We start from the raw sequence: 7862 nt of genomic DNA, 5'->3' as shown, positions 1-7862 counted from the left end.
GAAGATACCATCTTTATTTGTAAGGTTTATTTGTAAGTCAGTCATACCTAATTTGTGGCTGTCATCTAGTTGTAGACTGTATTTCATATATCTTATATTATTATCGTTTTGCATTTTATATTTATATAATTATCATAAACATATTATAGAAATATGAGGAAATAGTTCTAGAGAACAATTACTCAAAATAATTTATAATTAGATAACAATCGTATCTATGATATCTGTGATAGATATGATTGTTATTGGTTGGTTATCTTGATGTGATTGATATCTTGCGTTACCAGACTATATTATTATAAAATTGCAAGACAGTGACAAGTGATCACGTGATACAATGTATTGATTCTTTGGCGGTATAATGTTGGCGATAAGGGTTGGGGTAATTCTCTGTGTAATTTCACACACAAACTACTTACATAACATTCAACGGTGTAAGGCTAACACTTTTAACCTTGCTTTTGTGGAGGTGACCTCTTATCGTAGCCAATTTAATACACCACCAAGTTAAATGTTTATTTATTAATAATATAAATTTGTATTATTAAGTACATACTAATCATTAACTAACATTCGTTTCTACAGTCTCACAAGGAAAAGTATGGAAGTAGTAGGTCAAAAACTTTACCTAGCGATATTCTCTCAGGACTTAAAGCAAACTATAAGTCGATATTATTAATACTTATAGGGCTTTTGTGGCTCCATCTGAGTTACCATTTACACAATTTATTTAATTTATTTCAATTGTTTTTCATTACGTGCACAAGAGTGATTTAGAGTACGCAGATAACTTATCATATTAATCACAGATAACATATTTTCTCGTCTGTATTTTACTATGATTGATGATAACAACAGCCCTGGCTGGTTCCTGACCGACCTGAAAGAAAATATATGTCACATATGTGCGATACCTAAAAACATCTGGTATTTTCACTGTGGGAAGTCACTCTACTCTAATTAAAAAAAAAAGTAATGTCATTTAATAAAAAGTAAAGTAATTTAATTCAAATTCACCGTCATCATCATCGTTTTCCTCTGCAAGAAAAGTAAAGTAAATTCCATAAATGTCCCACGTATAACCAAAGACTGCTCTTCTCATAAGAAAAAAAATCACATACATATTTTCGCCACAGTTCTTCAGATAGCGGATGACACAAATCTCAGAACTTTTCCGACACAGATAAGTATTATCACGATGTCCTTGAAGCTTCTTAACACGAATTCAACTCTTAAAAACATCGCTTGCTTAGACTTGGACCTAATTTCGAGCTTCCGATTCCGATATCCGAATCAGAGATTCTGAATGTATGTATATTTTTTTAAATACACATAATTCTGTTGTGTAAACGGTAGATTTTGAAAGACTGGGAAAACATACAAGACAATAGCTATATAGAGGACTATAAAGTTTAGTAAGCCGCGTTGTCTTACCGTCTTTAGGGACTATGTACAGAATGCGGAAACGAACGGACAGTGCTTGGGGACTTCTAAATAAAACGTTAGCAGCATATAGACGCTATGGGACAAAACTAATGGCCGTACGAACTATACATTTTTCGTTAGAAACAAAGTTTAAAGCTTCGTAATTTAACGATGCGTTCGAAGTATTGCTAGAAATCACACATACCTCTCTGACTAGATTTATATCTTACTACGGCTCATTAAAATATATATATTCAACAAAGTTAACAAACAATAATGAATATTATTATTCAGAATTACCTTCCTTTACTGAATTATTTATTTGCTGTGTCGTACCTATTTAAAAAAAAACTGGCCAAGTGCGAGTAGAACTCAAACTTATAAAATTAACTATTTACAAAAACGGGGAAAAAATCATGTCTGTTCTATTGGAGCCACCTTAAATGTTTATTTTATTCTGTTTTTTAGTATTTGTTGTTATAACAGCAACAGAAATACATCATCACGGTTCATGAGATACAGCCTGGTGACAGACGGACAGACAGCGGAGTCTCAGTAATAGGGTCCGTTTTACCTTTTGGATAAGAAACCCTAAATTTATTTTTTGGACTTGAGGTGACATTTTTATGATGTCATAATTTCTTCTGACATCAGAGAACTTCAAATACGTTGCTAGACTGTAGTTTTCACAGCAAGGCTGAACTTGATATGGTAGAAAGAAGCTGAACACCAAGAAATAATAATAATCTTTATTTTAATAATAAAGGTGACGACTAATATTTATAAAAATAACCTCATAAAAAGGTTAAACCCATAAGAAATCGTCGGTAAAAACAGCTTAAATAAAAATGAAAATAATATAAAGAAAATCGTATAATGTTTTCCAAATATTATTACGGATGATAAAAAAACATTTACATTGAGCGTATATTTCAAGATCGACAGACGAGAAAACACAAAAGAGTCATTTACTTGCGATACGCATTGTGAAGCATACTAATGTCGCTGTAAGGGTTACCCTGCAACAAGTTTAAGCCCTCCTGGGACAACTAAGTTACGTCTAATTTGCGCTGGTCTCTTCCCAAAAACCTATTTAATTTGAACAAAAGAGCCCCTTCAAATTCCACTGCTCATTTAAACAAGGATAGTTGGTCACGCGTTCAAAACCAAGAAACGTTAATTCTGGAATCGACTTGGAATGTAAGGAAAATCTACATTTGTAATTAATGAGCTATAAACTTCTGTTCAAATGAAATATGTTCTCTTTATGTAAATTAAGTAGCTTGGGTAGTATTTGTTTATGATATACCTGTAGAAATTATATTCAAGTACTGTTTCTTACCTATTGTAAATATAATCAATATTGCACGTCGATAGAAAATTCACGTATGATATTTTTTGATATGTCTATGTCTCGTAGTTCCTGAGATTAGCACCGAAACAATTTTAATATCAAGACTGTCACATTTGGTTTTAATTCATGATGTTTTCGAAATAGCATGTAAGAAAGATCTTTATATACTTACTCCTTGTCTTAGAAAACGAAATATAGAACCTCACGTAAGAAGCTAATGCAGGAATAAAAGTTGGGAACTTTATTGCTGGTGTGTCTTATCTAGTAAACTATCAGGTTGTTATCTTTTATACTCGTGCGGTCAAGTCCCGAGTAATTGCTCGCTGACCCAAGGAACTTATAAATTACAAATTACATGAGTAATAATGGACGCAATGAACTGTTTTTCTATATTCTATTTTAGTTATTAATCGTAAATTAATAAGTTATGAGTATAGATTTTTTAAGCTAATTTGATTTGTTATTTAATTTTACAATAAATTAAAATAAGCAAAGTATTTTATAATAATATAATATATATTGCTAAAGAAATTACTTAATAAAAATTTTTCATTTTACTTTTAAGGCTGACGACCACATGAATTTTCTTGGTATGTCTAACTATATGCACTAACGCTAGGAAATATGAACCACTTCTTACACATGAAATGGCTATGATTAGCGTCAGAAGAACTGGCTGGTGGGTACCACCCACTTTATTCAACAAGTTATTTAACCCGACTGGCACCCAAAAATCTATGAAAACATGCTTTAAGTTTCAAAACATAAAACCTTTACAAATATCAAACTGATTATATTAAGTTAGGTGATATAGTCTATAGACAAACCAAAGGATAAATAAATCGGATATTTTTGTTAAATAAAGGTATATTATTATTACGTGGAAAAACAAGAACTCAAATAACAAAATGAAATTATAATAAATGTTGGAGCTTATGTTTGATGATCAACGCTGAATAAACAAATAAACCGAACAATATGAAACATTGTAGAGCTTGCTGTAATCTATATATCAAGGGGTCCGTCGATGATGAAATATTATTCTAGAGAGATTACTTAAACAATGTGACTTATTTTACGAATGTCAAATCAAAGGTTGAAGGAAAAAAAACTAGCGTTTATCTAAACTTTTAAGTATAGCCGTATTTCTACACAAATCATATTATTTTATTTTTTTTATTTGTTTTGGATTGCTAATATGAGAAACTATAACAATTAGAATGAAACAGATCTAAGGGCTATCATATATTATATGCTACCACCATTTGCAAAAAGAACATTAACCTTCAGAAATGAAATAATATGCAACAAAAATATAATGAACAAAAAAAAATTAAGAATTATATTATATAGTACTAATATATAATATGGCTGTATTATAACAAAGGCTTATTACAATTCAGTTGACATAATAAAAAAAACAATACAATTAATGCCACTCTAGGGTGTAACATTAAATGTACTTTTTTATTGTTTTTCCGGTTTTCATACTAAATTTGAATATCCTTTTTGCGCAACATCTTATTCATATAGCTTATATCTTTTAATTTAATTCATAGGTATCTTATAAGCCAAGTATTTTTCGCATAACAATAGCGAATAGCAGTCTCTTACTAAGTTTTTCTTGTTAAAGAAGATCAGACGGCAAAATACCCGATGGATGGCACTGGTTGGCTGGGAACGGGGAAGGGTCCTATTGTGAGACGCTACATATGCGATGACACATTGACCTCGTTTCATGTCAGAAAACAATGTTAGGCGCGGAAAGGAAAGTGAACGAGCAGCGCAAATATTCGTCTTTAATTCCAATTTAAATCTTTGTGCCGTTGCAGCTGAAACACTTTACGAGTGCAAAAAAATCTAAAACATATAACACCCCGTCTTATTGCCTGCAATGGTGACAGGACGGCTGTTACATTTTCTGTCCAGAGATTCGGAATTGCGATTCTACGGCGAAATGCTGCTGGCATTCCATGCGGTCATGATTTTTACAGTAACTATTTTTAATTTTGATTTGGGTATAAGTCCGCAATGTACTTTACATAAATATCATTTATGTAAAGTACATGCTTAAACGGTATGTTTTTTACATTTTTCCTTTGGATATCAGGTTTCAGAAAATCGATAGTCATTTTTATCAGTACCAGTCACGTGACCATTTATATTGTTAATTTAATCTATGTTATAAAGATTTAAGCATTTTTTTAATCGTATTCTGATTTTTTGCTTTCTAAATAATATAGTAACGTAGCTTACACTCTCAGTTGCTTCTATATAAATATAGTTCAAATTATTTGACAAACGTTAATATTTAAATATATTTTCGGAAAACAAAATTGCGTCTTAACTTTCTTATTTGGACCAGGACTTTCGAAATAAAACATTTTTAATTTTTTTTGATTAAACGTATCTCCTACGGTTGAGTTACGATCGTTTCTTTGGTTTACGATTATAGTTTTAGAACATACTATTATATTGTAGGTACCCATATAGTTGTATATAGACTAGTACTTTAGTACCAATATTCAAATGTTTTCCTCTGAGACATTTACTGATCGTTTGATGGTTTGAACTGTGCTCACTCGCCTCAATGATATTTAATGCTAAATATGTTTCCTAATTATGATAATGAAATGAATTGAAGATCACAGTATCTTTTTTCTATTTAATTGAAGGTTATGTGAAGTTGATTTTCATACAAATACATTTTGACACAGGATATATCAATTAAATTGTATCTTGACATTTTCACACCAAGTCAATGGCATTCTTAAATAAGGTACATATACTTTGATTTTGTCAATATGTATATATATATTCATAAATGAAAATATAATTAAACATGTTGTCGTTAAATATTCACACATACACGCCTTACGCATTTACATACATTTACCAGTTGTTTTGTTTGTGTGTGTTGATCACGCGCGACGGTGTGGCAAGGAATAATGGGCCTATTCAATTTAGCCGCGTAATAACTTCCAAATTATTTTGTCCTCAAATTGTTTCGTCGGCGAAATCAATTAAAATAACAATGACACAAAATTTATAATGTATGCGAAATTAGTATTAAAAGACTTTTTTTCAACATTTATAATATTGCTTTTGAAATTATTTTTCTTTTATTTATGAAATATTTTATAATCACTTAGCTTATATAACTGAGACAGAAAAGGCAAATGGAGCACGCAGAACATTATAGTGTAGTAAGAAAAGCGATTACCTACATTTTCGTTATGCGAAACGACGTTTTTTTTAATACGCAAATTAATAAAGAAATATACTTGAATTCGCTTTTGATTCTGTATTCGCTTTTTTTGCTTCACTTTAATGCTCCGAGCACTCCATTCGGATTTTGTTTTATAATCCTGAGGCTTATAATATTTCCTTATAATATCAGAAGTTTCTTTAGAAGCCCCATAGCGAATGTAAGTTCCACTATGTAAAGGAATTAATTAAGTTACTCTGTCTTATACGTACTTTGAAACGAAAATAAGAACAGAACTTGATACAGTTAACAAAAAAAATTACTGCTTATGATGTTATGAATATATTTTTTCTTTGTATAATTTATATACCTAAATGTATAAAAACAGATTTCCCATGAAAACGCACGCGGCTCCCATCGCATTTTAGCGAGGGAGCGTGGGTTTTATATATAAAAAGTCCTTTCTTGGAACTCAAGCTTGCTTCATACCAAAATTCATCAAATTCGGTTCAGTGGCTTAGCCATAAAAGCATAACAGATTGACAGACTGACAGAAAAAGTTACTTTCACATTGATAAAATATTCGTATAGATTATGTCACAGTTTACTTTCCTCTTGTTAAATATTGTTCGGAATCGCTAACAAAATGCAAAGTCTCGTATTCGTACGGGTGAAATTAAACGTGTAGACATTTAGATTATTATTAGATATGCATGTACATTGTACATACATATAATGTTATCTAGGTTCTGCTAGAAATTTGGACACATTCGCTTGAAGTATCTGGACCAAGGATTTTCTCTCTCAATTTTTTCTGTACAAAACAATTATTATGAATATTTAAAACATAGCAAAGGTACGCGATGTTATTTTATATTTCCAGGCGATACGATAAATGTAATATTCATATATTCAAAGTTTATACTTGTCACGGTAACCATAAAATGGCCATTATTTCGTTCGATGATCCAATAAATTACTCTATATATTTGTTTAGTCTGACCAATGTAACATAACCCTTTTGTTTTATAGGATAACATGCGGATTATATGTTTCTATTTATGATATAGAACATCGTTTATTTTATAAAATCATAAAAACATTATTATTATTTGTTGAGCGGCTAGTGCATCGTAAATAGTCTGACACTCCAAAATCAAAATCAAAATATACTTTTTTTTTTTTTTGTAGGCTTTTACAAGCACTTTTGAATCGTCATTTAACAAACTATTTAAAGCAAAGCTAACACCGGTTCGGAATGTAGATTCTACCGAAAAGAACCGGCAAGAAACTCAGTAGTTACTCTTTTTCTACATCTACGAATACAGTCATGTTAGTAAATAAGGAGTGGTGTTTACACGCGTCAGGTAAGTTAAGGAATATGTGACTATGACTATGAGCAAGGATGAGAAGTTATACAGCATACATTAAGAAAAAAATATTATAAGAAATTTCTTTCATTTGTTCCGAATGCATACCATACCGGACTAATCACTAGATTGAGTTGAAACTTTGGCGCTCAGGTAGTTTCAGAAAGTGCTTACAAAACAATCACTAAAGAGACTAGGAAGCGCGACCGGCATCAGATACATGAACATAAAAGATGGGGATAGCGTGACTTAAGATGTTTCGTATTGTAAGCTGTAAGCCTATAAATTATTTTATATAAAATATTTATAAATAATCATTTAAGATTGTATAGCTTTTAGGTATTGAGTTATATTCAATCACAGAATTATATAAATGTGATGAATACTTTTTGGTTTGACATTTTTATAATAAAAGTAGAGGAAGAATATTTTTGAATTTGACATGGGAATTGTTAATCTGGGTTGAAAAGCGGAAGATAATGGATGATTGTAACAAAAACTGGAA

This window comes from Vanessa tameamea, chromosome 7, assembly GCF_037043105.1.
Source record: "Vanessa tameamea isolate UH-Manoa-2023 chromosome 7, ilVanTame1 primary haplotype, whole genome shotgun sequence".
Taxonomy (NCBI): domain Eukaryota; kingdom Metazoa; phylum Arthropoda; class Insecta; order Lepidoptera; family Nymphalidae; genus Vanessa; species Vanessa tameamea.
This window is presented reverse-complemented; position numbering follows the sequence as displayed.